Source organism: Canis aureus, chromosome 14 (genome assembly GCF_053574225.1).
Source record: "Canis aureus isolate CA01 chromosome 14, VMU_Caureus_v.1.0, whole genome shotgun sequence".
Classification (NCBI taxonomy): domain Eukaryota; kingdom Metazoa; phylum Chordata; class Mammalia; order Carnivora; family Canidae; genus Canis; species Canis aureus.
In genome coordinates, this window is record NC_135624.1 from 18,303,225 (window position 1) to 18,316,797 (window position 13,573).

The window sequence follows — 13,573 nt, forward strand, 5'->3', positions numbered from 1 at the left end:
AGAGTGCAAATATTTAAGGCAGCGGAGAGGAGAGATAAGCCTGGGGGAGAAATAAGAATGGCACAGCTCTGGGGACGAGAAAGCACTGCAGGAAAGAGGAGTAAGAGAAACAAAGGGTTTCTCTCCAGTATAAACATATGTCAAGGGACAGGGAAGAATCTGAGTTACTAAAATATGTGGTTGCAAAGGTTAGTAAGATAGAATCTAGAATCCCAGTGGACAAGGCCAGAGTACTTATGGAAAAGAGGAATCCACGTGGATTTTCTAAATAAAAGGTATCAGGAAAACTGGACTAGAAGTGGTGTGAAGCATACACTGAAGAAAGGTAAAAAAAAAAAAATGAACAGGTATTATATATTTCAAAAAAATCAAATGTTTCAATTCTGATCATCAAAGAATTTTTTTAAAAAATCAAAGATACGGGGACGCCCGGTGGCTCAGCAGTTGAGCGCCTGCCTTTGGCTCAGGGCGTGATCCTGGAGACCCGGGATCGAGTCCCATGTCGGGTTCCCCGCAGGGAGCCGCTTCTCTCTCTGCTTGTGTCTCTGCCTCTCTCTCTATGTCTCTCATGAATAAATAAATAAAATCTTTAAAAAAAAATCAAAGATATGTTACCGAATCACATGAAAGGATAGGGTTGCTGATATAAATTTGTGACACATCGGGGAGCCTGGGTGGCTCAGTCAGTTAAGTGTCTTCCGTCAGCTCAGGTCATGATCCCACAGTCCTGGGATGAAGTCCCAGGTCAGGCTCCCTGCTCAGCGGCGGGGTGGGGAGGGGGGTCTGCTTCTCCCCCTGCCCCTCCCCTGCTCGCGCTTGTTCTCTCTCTCTTGAATAATAAATAAAACAAATAAAATCTCTTAAAATAAATACTTTGTGACACATTAATGATACTGGATTATTTAGGCATGTATGTGTCACTGTATTTTTCTATAGTTCAAGTTGGAGTTATGACTAATAATATTTTACTTATCTGCTTCAATATTCATATTCCTACATGGACAGTGTTTTCATCATGGTCATTTGTATTGATATTCTCATAACCAAGTACAGTACCTATAAATGAATCGGTGCTGCTTAGTAAATGTTTGTTGGGTGAACGTTATTGAAGTTACTGAAATGAGTGAAGCTTAATGAAAAGACAAGAATAGTTAATCAACTAACTAAGCGACTTGACACCCATTTGTTTCCGAATTGCCTGTCGGTACTTAGCATTTTTACCTTAGCCCTGTTTATTCTAAAACCATTTTAACTCCAGGGCACCTGGGGGGCTCACTCTGTGGAGCAGCTGCCTTCGCTCAGGTTAGGATCCTGGGATCAAGTCCCGCATGGGGCTCCCTGCCCAGCAGGGAGTCTGCTTCTCCCTCTCTCTGCTCAAGCTCTCTTTCCGTCTCTCAAATAAAATCTTCGGAAAAGAAAGAAACCATTTTAAACTCATAAGTTCTTAGTCCTGAAGCATTTTATGAAGTTTTCCAAAGTAACTTAAAAGCAAGTTTTTCAAAATGATTCCAGATCTTTCTAGTCCCTTTGGGGAGCTCACTCAGAACTTGGTCTAAAGCTCCACAAAACTCCAAAACTAGTCCACTCTGATCCACGCGAGTCAGAGTTAAAAAAGCCAGGAAGACCTCAATATAACGCACCTCTTTATTTCAAGCCAGGTCTATACACAGAGGAAGACCTGGCAGGCCTCAGCTTTAAGGACTAAGGGCTCAGCTAAGATTTCACTTCCAGCACTACTTCCTGGTAACTACTCAAGTCTCCCAGTTGCTCGGCATCCAGATGGAAATTTGTTTTTAAAGTAGGAGCACTCCAAAATCAGGCCGCTTGGAGGCAGAGATCAGCCCTCTTCGTGCCCATTCAAACAATCAGTCTAAGATTCTGCAGCCCAGACAGGAGCAAAAGGAGAACAGCTGAGCTGAGAATTTATGTTAAGGCCATGAAGGTACCTTAGGCACCAGCCAGCACCGCAGTTTTAGCCAAAATATCTGCCACTGTTCTCAACTTTGAAGTAACAGGCCTTGCAAAAAGTTGTGGGCAGAGATCTCCTTGTACTTCCAAAATCAACTCCTGGCAACAGTGCCTCCTTTTCAAGGTTGGATGAGAGAATAAAAAGAGAAATGCTCGCACTTATACACACACAGTTAGACACACACTCAAAGGATTACGGAAGCGTCTAAACCAAAATCGAGTGGTTCTCGCCAGGGTTTGATCTTCTTCTCTGAATTTCTCTATATTGTCCTAACTCCTATAATAAATTATATAACTCATCTACTTCACAGTTATTTTTAAAAGGAAATGAGAAGCCAAAATTAAATGCATAAGACCATATAAACTGGAAGAGGCCATAAAAGGCAGCGGGCTGAAATTATTGGCACACTCCCCACTCTTCTGCTACTGGACTATAAGCTCCTAGTGGGGAATGTGCAGGGTGGGCGCGTCATCTATGATGAATAAATAATGACATCAGGTTGCCAGTATCTATTGGGAAGAAAGAGGTACTTCTTGAAATAAATTCATGGTCATTATAGAATTTAAAAATAGAAGGCAGCCAAACATTTTTAGATAGAAAAGGGAAAAGTGAATTCCACTTAATTTCTCGTTTTCACTTTTTAAATAATCCATTAAGTTTTTTGCTTGAAATCAAAGTTTGTACACTACAGTACAGGGTAAATCAATTAGTGGCAGTAGAACCTATTGCCTCGTGAGGTAAGCACGGGCTACAAAAGTATTGTTTTTTTAACAAAAGAGGAGCTCTTAACTTCTCAAAGCAAGTCAATACCCAGCAACAGTAGCATACACATTTACAGTACCAGAACTCCTTAATTCCATAGTCTGTTACCAGAGAATATCTTAAACAATGGAAAAATTGAAAAATCGGATTTAAATATAATCTTATTTGCATCTCATTGACTTATCAACTTCATAACTGCTTTCCAAGAAAAAAATAAAAGGCATTTTGTAGAAATTTCTTCATGATGGATTGCTAATTTTATGTACCTCCCCGTCCTAATACCCAACTATTTATGTTCATTGGAAAAAGAGAGACAGTCTCATTAGTGGAATGATAAAACAATATTCTCGGAATTGAAAAAAGCTATCTTCTTCCATGATGGAGAATATGCGTTTTTACCCTACTGCACTAAAGGAAATAAGAACCCCCCCCCTCCTTTCTCCACCCCTGCCTTCTTTAAGAGTCTTTGCAACAGCCACATGATGAGCATGAGCTCTAAGCTTTAAAGGAACACAGTCAAGCCTATGATTAAAAGTTAAATCAACCAGTTTCTTACCATTCACAGTGGCACAGAAATCGTAGTACCAGTGTGAATGTGCCTAAGGATCAAGTCACTGGGAAAGGCCTCGGAAAAGATTCGTGGATAACAAATCCATCATACCTAGGATGGCCCACAGTACATGCTCCGTAGAGCTGAAAGCAATGCAACCTGACTTCATCTTCTTGACTTCTAAGGTGCCCACAAATGTTGAAGAACATAGTCCATGTTCAGAGTAGGAGTGGTTCTCAGTGAGAGGTAAACAGATGTCCTGAAAACTAAGTCTCAAATACTCAAGGATGACATTCTCATTTATACCCACCTGCCAGTATACAGGACATAAACCTGTGAGGTTCAGTCTGACAGTCAGACTTATTTATTTATCCAGGTCCTCAGGATCAGGCAATCTCAAGAATTTTAATTGTTCAACTAAACTCAGTATTACTGCCTAACTGAGGGGGGTGGAGTGCAGTGGGAACAGTCTGGATTCATTTGTAGTGCGTTTTCTGTATAACTTAAAATATTTTTGAAGAAATATGGTAAAGTGATTATCCTTCTGGAACTAGATCCACTGACACTGTCACATTAACTCACAGCTTGTTAAATACTGTGCAATCTTTCTATAACATTCTTTGTTATGAGACTAGAATCAGCATATGGGAATTGGTCTTTTCCTGCTAAACTGAAGTCATTACTAACTACTCATCTGTGACATGTACTCTTTCTTGTAACCAGGGATTTTAGCTTCACAAAATTTAGAAACTGCCACATTGTTTCTTGGCATCGCTTTCAAATATGACATCATTTAAATTCTGGAAAACTCCATCTTAGCAAGCACACGAGTGGGTGCCAGGTTAAAGATTGCCCAAAAGGGGCAAGCAGGGTTTCTGTAAGGACTAACCTCGGTTAATTCTTTCAACCCATACCTTCACATGCCTTTCATTAGAGACACATGGAATTACAATGAGCTCAACAAATACATTTCAAAGTGGGTTATCAAATTACCAGAATATAGAAATGGCTTCCAGTTACTGAAGCTCTGTATTGAAACACAATTGTGATGTGGAAATGAAAAGCTTCATATTCAACTTCCTTAATTTCCAAAGTCCAAAGAATGAGCATTTTTAAAGTATGCATGCATACTTATTACCAAATACTACACACATATATAATAATCACAAACAAAATATAAATATAACTACAAATACAGATATGAGCCTATTGACTCAACTGTAGAATACAAAATAAATAGGGAACAGTCTAAATGGTAAAGAGATTGCAGAGAATTGGTATCACTCAAATCCTCTGACAATCTCACTTTGAAAATTCTTACATAATTTCCAGAACTTCCTCCATTATTTGAAAACTTATCTAACAGAGAAATTCTAGCCATTTCATCAATATACCCTGCAAGCCCCCTTATACAGAACTTGTGAATTATTTATTCCAAGTATAATTTGATAGCACAATTGCCAGCAAAATTTTAGGATTAGTGCTCTCAGTAGGGACTTCTTTTCTATCAAATAAAAAACAATTCCAATGGTTCAATGTAATTTCCCCTAGAAAGAAAATGAATGACATTTCATGTGTCACTGTTAAGAAAATACTTTGACCTCCTCCTCCTAAAAAAACACACCTTTATTAATTTTTAATCATATTATATCTTTAATAGATATGTTTTGTAGATAAATAGAATTCTTATCTCTGATGTTAAAAGCATGCTTACTTTTCAAAAAGGAACAAAAAAAGAGAACACACACACACACTCTTAGCTTGAAAACTTAGGACATACGGTTGCAAATGATTCCTCAGAATCACTGCACCCCATGGCGTTACTACCTACCATGGTTATGAAATCATGTGACTATTTATTATCCTCCTGCAGAAAACTGGGTGACCTCAGTAGTAACAAATCATTTTTATTCACCAAGTGTTTGTAATCATGTGGCACATATCCCATATACGAAAGCAAAGATAAATTCTGAAATATCCAGAAAGAATCACAAAATATTATCTGTGAGAGACCACGCCTTAGGAAGGATTAAGTGATGAAGTCTGACAAAGTTACCACAACCTACTGACAAAGAAGCCAGTGATTAATCCTGGAGGAGAATTTGGTAAGACTCATTCATTTTAAAAAAGAAGAGGAAGAAATATCATGAAATTAATACCAAAAAAGCGAGCTATGAGAGGAAATCTCTGGCTTTCAAAAAGTATTTAAAAAGTCATGTATTAAAATTAAGTATCAGCACACAAACATTTTTTAAAAAACGATGACATAGGTCACTAGTGACCCACAAAATGCCACAGACAATGCAAAAAAATACCTCGAAAACATTTAAGAACTTTTACAATTCAGAATAGACTTACACACCAAAGTTCTTACAAAAGAAATCCAGACATAAGAATGAATGAAAAAATATATATACATATGTGTGTGTGTGTGTGTATGTGTGTATTCCTCCAAGGGAACGACGCCAAGTAGTTTTCTGGAACAATTGGTGCCACTCTTCCCTACAACAGCTAATAGCTAGAATTCTACTCCATATATATCCTAAATATAAGTTTTAAATTAAAAGATAAAATAAAACCTTAGAAACACCAATCTGAACAGTCTAATGGATACTCCCATAGTTAACGATACATGAAAAGTTAAAAGATTAGAACCAGAACAATAATTATAATTATTATTATTATTATAGTAATAAATATTCACACAGCCTTTTGGCAATCACCAAACCTGTTTTACATATATTATTTAATTGATTTAACCCTCCACAATCTGTTCTCAGGTAGTACTGCTCAGAGCCTATAGATGGGAAAACTGTAACCTAGAGAAGTTAGAGAATTAGATTTACTCTAATTCTGATTTTATTCCAAGTAAGCCACACCACAGATAAGAAAACATAGCTGCAACCTAGTGAGCTTCTAAACACAGCTGGACATAAGCCTATTCCAGACAATCACATGTCCCAGAAGGCATGGGGTGGCTGAAACTTCTATATTTTAATCTGTACTGTACTGTACATATCCGGAGAACAAATACGCTTGGAAAGAGGCCAAAATGCTCAAATAAGAGGAAAAAAAAAACAAAACAAAGCAAAACAAAAAAGGTTCAAAAATATCATGATGCACATTTCTAACTACTAAAGTAAGTGTCTCCTAAACTCTAGACATGGCTGCTCCAACAATAAGAAAAATGTATGGTGGACTCAGTCTTTACCATTTGTATGTTACAACGAAGCTCCTGATGGTGTGACTTCAGTACTTTTGATTGCACAGCGTAATTACGCACTTAAAAATTTGAGGACAGAACAGTACTTACTAATAATTGGTTTAGTATTGCTGATGTTTTTAATCATAAGATGATCATTTTCTTTTCAACATGTTACTTGAAAAAGATCTTCTTTATTAAATCATTTCTTATATTTAAGGGCATTTTTTTTTCCCAACACAACAGCTCCAGTTTTATGCTGTCTTATGAAATCAACTTATGATGTCAACTTAACAAGCATATTTCCCTATGGAAAGCAACACTAAAAGCTAATCTGTTACAAGTTAAAAAGAAGGAGCTAAATTTCCATTTTGGGGTGGAGGGAATTTAAAATCAACCAAGGCATCAATATAAAAACCCTGTCCCCTTAAAGTTAAAATGCCCCCCTTAGATCCAGGTATATATTAATCTATTTTCTTTACATCAGTCACACTAGAATCTTGGAGGCAAAAATGGAGCAACTGGGTATACATTATATGAGCCAATAAAGTTCAAGCCTTTTGTTAAAAACTTCTTGCGGTAAGGAATTGAAGAGCAGCGCTACTAAAAACACTGATATTTCATCCTAGGCCCTTAATAATATGGGTTTCCAGAAAAGGACTAATACAAAGGGTGTAAAAAAGCATGGCCTTAAAAAAAAACTAATTTTAAAAATAAGCTTGATAATGCAGAGAGGGATAAGACCTGATGGGGATCCATGCAGGGCAGCCGTTTCAAAATGTGTTCCTTGCAAAAAATACAAAGTCCAAAAAGTAGAAGCCTCAGCCACTGCAGAGAAGCTTCATGTGCTCATAAAAAGTACTAAATGATAACCTACATCGTGACTTAGCGCATGTGACTTTATGTTTATTGTCTTCGGGGCTTTCTGATGGAGAATGCAGGAGACAGGATCCCTCCATGGACTCAAGAATGTTTGCGTAAGTAAATATGCTTCCAAACATCAGCGGTACCTGGCTGAAGCAGCTCCTGGAAAACTGTGCATGAGAAAGGACGGGTCAGACCTAAAAGCTGATCGTTCGACAGTCGCTGGGTTCACGCAAAACCAGAACCTGGTGGTCTCTACGGGCGAGCGTCTACGAGCTGCCCACGGAGCGCAGGTGGACAGTTAGGGTGGATGGGGAGGAAGCGCCGGCCAAGCCGCCTCGGGAGGCTGCGCACGAGGGACGCCCGGAGAAGGTCAAAGCAAAGGGGGGCCCGGCCCCGAGGAAGCCAGGGAAGGGCCGAGAGCAGAGCGCGGGAGCGTTCCTGGAGACGGCGGGGCGGGGAGCGCGGGGTGGGCAGCGCGGGGTGGGGACGCGGGAGCCGCGGGCGCACAGGAGGAGCGCGGACGCGCGCGCGGCGGCCCGGCGGGTGCGGGGTCCAGGCCGGCGGGGGCGCAGGGGGGGCGCGCGGCGGGCCGGCGGGGGCGGGGTCCAGGCCGGCGGGGGCGCAGGGAGAGCGCAGGAGGGGGCGCAGGGGGGGCGCGCGGCGGGCCGGTGGGTGCGGGGTCCAGGCCGGCGGGGACGCAGGGGGGGCGCAGGGGGGGCGCGCGGCGGGCCGGCGGGTGCGGGGTCCAGGCCGGCGGGGGCGCAGGGGGGGCGCCGGGGAGGGGGGCGCAGGGGGGGCGCGCGGCGGGCCGGTGGGTGCGGGGTCCAGGCCGGCGGGGACGCAGGGGGGGCGCGCAGCGGGCCGGCGGGGGCGGGGTCCAGGCCGGCGGGGGCGCAGGGGGGGCGCAGGGAGGGCGCAGGGGGGGGCGCAGGGGGGGGGCGCGCGGCGGGCCGGCGGGTGCAGGGTCCAGGCCGGCGGGGGTCGCGCGTGGGGGGGCGCTTGGGGCCCGGCGCGCACCAGCCTCCCGCAGGGACGCGCGGGCCGAGCGCGCACCAGCCTCCTGGGGCGGCCCGCGGCAGCACCCCCCACCCCCACCCCCACCCCCACCCCCAGCCCTGGCCCGGCCCGGCGCGGAGCGGAGCGCGCGGCGGCTGCTGCAGGCGGGGGGTCCGCGCGGGGTCCGCGCTCGCCACCGACACACACAAAGCTCCTGTCGCCGCAGCTCGGGAGGCCACGGGCAGCAGCCAGCAAGCAGCCTCCTTCCAAGACGCAGCCAACTCACTGGGGCTGGAGCTTCTTGAGAAGCAGTTAAATGGAATCCTACTGCTGCTACTGATCTGCGGTCCTGATTTTTTTTTTTTTTTCTCCTTAAAAGAAAATAAAGGGGGGGGGGAGCAGTTTCACTCTTGGCTTTTGCTTATGAGACTATACTAACCACCAAAACACACTGGACCTTTAAAGCTCATTCATAAAATATAAATTACTTTTTAAAATTAATCCAACAGAGACAATCTAAAGGATGATAAAGGGTTTGTTTGTTTGTCTGTATGCCTAACCCAAACTGCCCTTTCCTTTTAATGTTTTTGTTAACACACAGAAGCCAAGTAAGAATGCCACGCTAAGACCCCATTTGGAGCAGGGGCAGTTGTCCAGGAGTGCAAATAATTTAAGAAACACAAAGCCCTGAGGATTAACAGGACAGTACCACATCCCCATGTCATTCAACAACTTCACCCTACAAGAGTTTGCTGACCACAGCCTTTTTACTGTAATGGAGCCAAGAAGAGACAGTTACTTAGACTCATACAGATTTTTTTTTTTTTAACACGAGATTGCAGCTACCTCTATGGAAAGAACACAAGTTGAATGTGAGTTACTACTAAAACCGGATTTTAAAATGTCACATATAAAGACGATGGCTTTATTTCTCTGAAAATGAACAAAGGTAGATTAGGGTTTAAGAAGAAAATGGACTGAGACAGCGCTCATATGAAAGTCACCTAGTCTTTGAAACCCCTGGATTACACAGCAACTGAAAACCCTGCTCACAGCAAACGAGAAGTGAAGTAGATGCGCTTACCAAGCCTTAGCTCTCCAGCCAGACTGCCTGGGTTCAAATCCTGATTCTGCTCTAGCTACCTGTCCCAGCGTAGGCGAATTCCCTGAGAATCATAGATGACAGCAGTTCCTACCTCAGGTGGAGACAATACACATTTGCTCCACAAATGTGAACCATTACCGTCACTTGAAGGTGGCCCCTAAGTAAAGACTAACCTCTGGGGGAAGGAGCTTTTCCCCTGTAAACCGAGCTCACCTATGGCCTTTGGTCGCTCTCACTTCTTTTTAGTGATCAGTGCTAGCGAGGAGGCATCCACCAAATCAGTTGTTGCCACACGTAGCTCATTTCTATGCAAACTCTATCCAGCCTTTGGGCAAAGTTTGCATGCCCTCTGCTCCCTGATTTTCACAAGTGAAAACACTGCCACGGACGACGGGGCCAACACATTTAATAATGTGCTCCTTCCCATCATTAAAGGGCACCACACAGCTTTAGCAGACAGGAAACTAGCGCGGTGCACACGCCGTCCAGCTGGCAAATAGAGGCATCTTCAGTGACCACTCCTCCTACATACAGTCTGATAAGGAACATTTTAATGGAGCCAAAACATACATTTCCTTCCTATTTCTGCATTAGCAGACATGAGAGCTAGATAGTCATGTCAGGAATTATGAAACTACAATCAAGAGATTTCTAAGCCACCAAGACTACCAGAAAAGCAGGAGGACTACATTTCGCCTACTCACTTTCAACCAAAAGTATGCACTCCTTCAGTTGTGGAAAAGTACAGAGCATTTAAAAATTCCTACTTATTAACTAGAATGTACTCTTCCATGAAACTCCTTCTACTATCACTTAAATAGTTTGTAAATTTCAGGCAGCTATTACTTTTAAAAACCCAACAATCCCCTTCAAAGGATTTTTTAACTTGCTGATAGACGTAAGGTGACATCAGAAAAGTATGTCTGAAATATGCAATTAGCTAAGGTTTCTAGGAAGCTTTGGAATGTTTTGTTATTAAGAAAGAAACAGATAAATGAGAGCCCTCCAAGTAACTAACTGTCCTAGAAGTAAAGAAATTCATTAAATAGATCCTCTCCTTGATTTCTCCTTCACGGTTCCATGCCCCTACAGATTTGGGAATGCACAGTAACAGCAAGCCTTCATGATTTTCCAGAGCTGTTTAAAATAATATTTAAGTGCTTAACAGATTCATATATTAAATCAAAGGGAATTCCCAATTCTGAGATAAAAGAAAGATTTGTGGGGATCCCTGGGTGGTGCAGTGGTTTAGCGCCTGCCTTTGGCCCAGGGCACGATCCTGGAGACCCGGGATCGAATCCCACATTGTGCTCCCGGTGCATGGAGCCTGTTTCTCCCTCTGCCTGTGTCTCTGCCTCTCTCTCTCTCACTGTGTGCCTATCATAAATAAATAAAAATTAAAAAAAAAAGAAAGATTTGTAGTTAAAAAAAAAACCATTACAGAGAGAAGGCCAAGAATACGGTCTTAAAAAAAAAAAAAAAAAAAAACAACTTCAAAATTGTTCCTTGGCTTTTCAAATGAAATTAAAAGTAATTAGTAAAAATCAAACAATCAAAGAAGTCTCAGGCATTCTTGTTTCAACATGAGAAATGTCTCAGTAGCTCTTACTCAGTGATCACTTTACTGGCCATCCCTCAAGGAGACATGGAAATTTAAAGGAGCAAGAGGAGGTTCAATATCGTTCACTGCCATAAATGTGGCCATCCCGGAGCAGCATTACTGAGCTTCCACTCAGCTCCTGACCAACCCTATTCACCAGTATCTGTGCTAGATCTCCGCAAGGTCTAAATCTTCCTTGCTCCGTTAGCATCCAAACACTGGACCCCTTACAGGTAACTTGCACCGTGAGGCCAATAAGTAAGCCACTCTCCTCAAACGTCAGGACGCAGTATCTGGGCCGACAAACATTCAATCTGTGGAAGTTAAAACTACACGTCTCAAAAAAAAAAAAAAAAAAAAAAACTACACGTCTCTGGCTCATGACCACGGGACCAAACATTGTTAACCTTCATGTATTAAGGGCACATCATCTATCACTTTGTACCTTTGATTATTTTGTAGTGTCTCAAACACAGTTATCAGTAAAGCACAAGGTAATTATGGGTTTTTGTTTTTCTGTAACTCACAAATGTGTTTGGGCCTTCCTTTACCTCAGTTTTACCAGCACTGTCACACCTGGTTCAATGATGTTAATCACTACAAGACAGATTTTGAAAGTACGATGCAAAACACGTCATGTTAAGTTGTAACCAGCAGTAGTATACTTTAGGAACAATACATTAGGGCAAACTTCAAGCCCTTCATTAGGGCTATTAATTATATAACATCAGATAATCCTTTACGTCTCTGAAACTTAACAACCCAATTTCACAATTTTGTCAATACCTAAAAGTCTCATGCTCTTCTGGCCAAAGTGTCCTTTCCCCATGTGCCAATTTAACGCAACACTTTTGAGAAACCACTGCATCTAAGGCTTTGTCAAGAGGACAGAAATAAATTGGGTATCCTCTTACTCTCCTCAGCCTTCCAATGCCAAGTAGATTCCGGTATGGGCCAAAGCCACAAACAAATGGGAGCACGGGGCAGAGATGTGTAAATCTAAATGACTATAAATCTGAAGGCTTCAGGAAGAATAAGAGAAGTCAACATCCGAGGAGTAGGTAAAATTCCTACAGTTACGGTTGGATGAAAAGCATCTCATAGAGGTAAGAACATGAATGAAGGCTGGTTTGGGAATGTTCCAGGACTAAGTATTACTCTGAGGAGAGAACACATGGTATAGCAGAGACAGAATTGGTAAACTGGGAACAAAGCTTAGAGTCCTGTGCGGCACCTGTGGCTCAGTGGTTGAGTGTCGCCTTTGGCTCAGGTCATGATCCCGGGGTCCTGGGATCTTGCCCCACATCAGGCTCCCCGGGGGGAGCCTGCTTCTCCCTCTGCCTGTGTTTCTGCCTCTCTCTCTCTCTCTCTCTCTCTCTCTCTGTGTCTTTCATGAATAAATAAATAAAATCTTTAAAACAAAACAAAACAAAGCTTAGAGTCCCGAACGCCAGGCTAATGATGATAAATAGATTTATAAACAAGTACCTCTGGCATCTGAAAACGACTGATATTAGAACTCAGAAGCCAAGTTAGGTCTGGAGGTGAAGCCTCCAGAGTTACTTCATTCAGATCAAAAGTTAAAAACATAGAATACTAAGAAAAAGTGCAGAGATTAAAAGTCAAAGAAGGATTAAAACAAGTGTGGTAGGGATGCCCTGGCCCCTGGAAGCCAAGCCAGGAGAGATACTCAAGAGAATGGTTGGCAGCATCCAATTCACTTAGGAGATGCAGTCAGATGGAAAGCCCATAGGGCCGGGCTGCCACAAGGCCACTGGTGCCCGCAATACCAAAGTGTCAACAAAAGGAGGAACCTGGTAGATTTCACTTTGTTGAGAAATGGAGGTATATATGAAAAGAAAACGCAGATTCGAGACTTCAACATTTTTCCCACTCTAAAGTTATTTTTATAGCTGAGTAGGTTTATCTTTTATCTGAAAAAGGAGAACAGATTCCATATCTGGCTTAGAAACATTCTAATTAATAAATCTCAAAGTGCAACATTTTGACTTTGTGCCATGCCAAGTACAAGATGGAATCCATCTGGAAATAGAGAGTAGCCTTTTGTTTTGTTTTACCTTGTATTTTTCTAAACTTTTAAGGGAGCTATATTCATTATCTGTGCACTGTTACCTAAAATCAGTCAGGTGCTTAAACCGTAACCTATCTCCAAGCTTCAGAAGCTATATATTAGCTATAGAATTGCAACTAGACTCTTCCTAGATTCTAAGAATGCTCCATGAACTGTAATTGGATTAGAATCCAAATGAGCAGAAAATAAATGCCATGTAGCTACCTTCTATAAAACATCCAGGATAGTCTTTGTTTAGAAATACGTGCTGGGAGAACAAGTATAAAACAGCTTAAGGAATGTTTGAGAAGGGGTTTACTAAATGTGGATGAATATATTAGCCAAGTTGTGGATCCGAAGGGGTAAAAAAAAAAAAATTAAATGTATACTGATTTATCAGGAAAGCAAATCCTTTGATAAGTGGAAAGGAAATACAAAAACTCATCTTATT

At 42.2% G+C, this 13,573-nt stretch overlaps 1 protein-coding gene and 1 long non-coding RNA gene across 9 annotated transcripts in view; one reads left to right on the forward strand and one right to left on the reverse strand.

Moving 5' to 3' along the window:
* The window catches only part of TRPS1 (transcriptional repressor GATA binding 1), a 257,131-nt gene that overhangs the window by 226,580 nt on the left and 16,978 nt on the right, over window positions 1-13,573 (reverse strand). The window contains exon 1 of one of the 8 annotated variants that reach the window (XM_077847025.1): window positions 9,431-9,449. The exons of the other annotated variants lie outside the window; for them this stretch is intronic. The gene's annotated coding sequence lies outside the window, so the exon portion shown is untranslated. Of the gene's footprint in view, window positions 1-9,430; window positions 9,450-13,573 lie in introns of those variants that run through there. 8 annotated transcript variants of the gene reach the window in all.
* The window catches only part of LOC144283208 (uncharacterized), a 35,053-nt gene continuing 28,835 nt past the window's right edge, over window positions 7,356-13,573 (forward strand). Inside the window, exon 1 of the long non-coding RNA XR_013351635.1 lies at window positions 7,356-7,460. This is a non-coding gene — a long non-coding RNA (uncharacterized LOC144283208). The remainder of the gene's footprint in view (window positions 7,461-13,573) is intronic.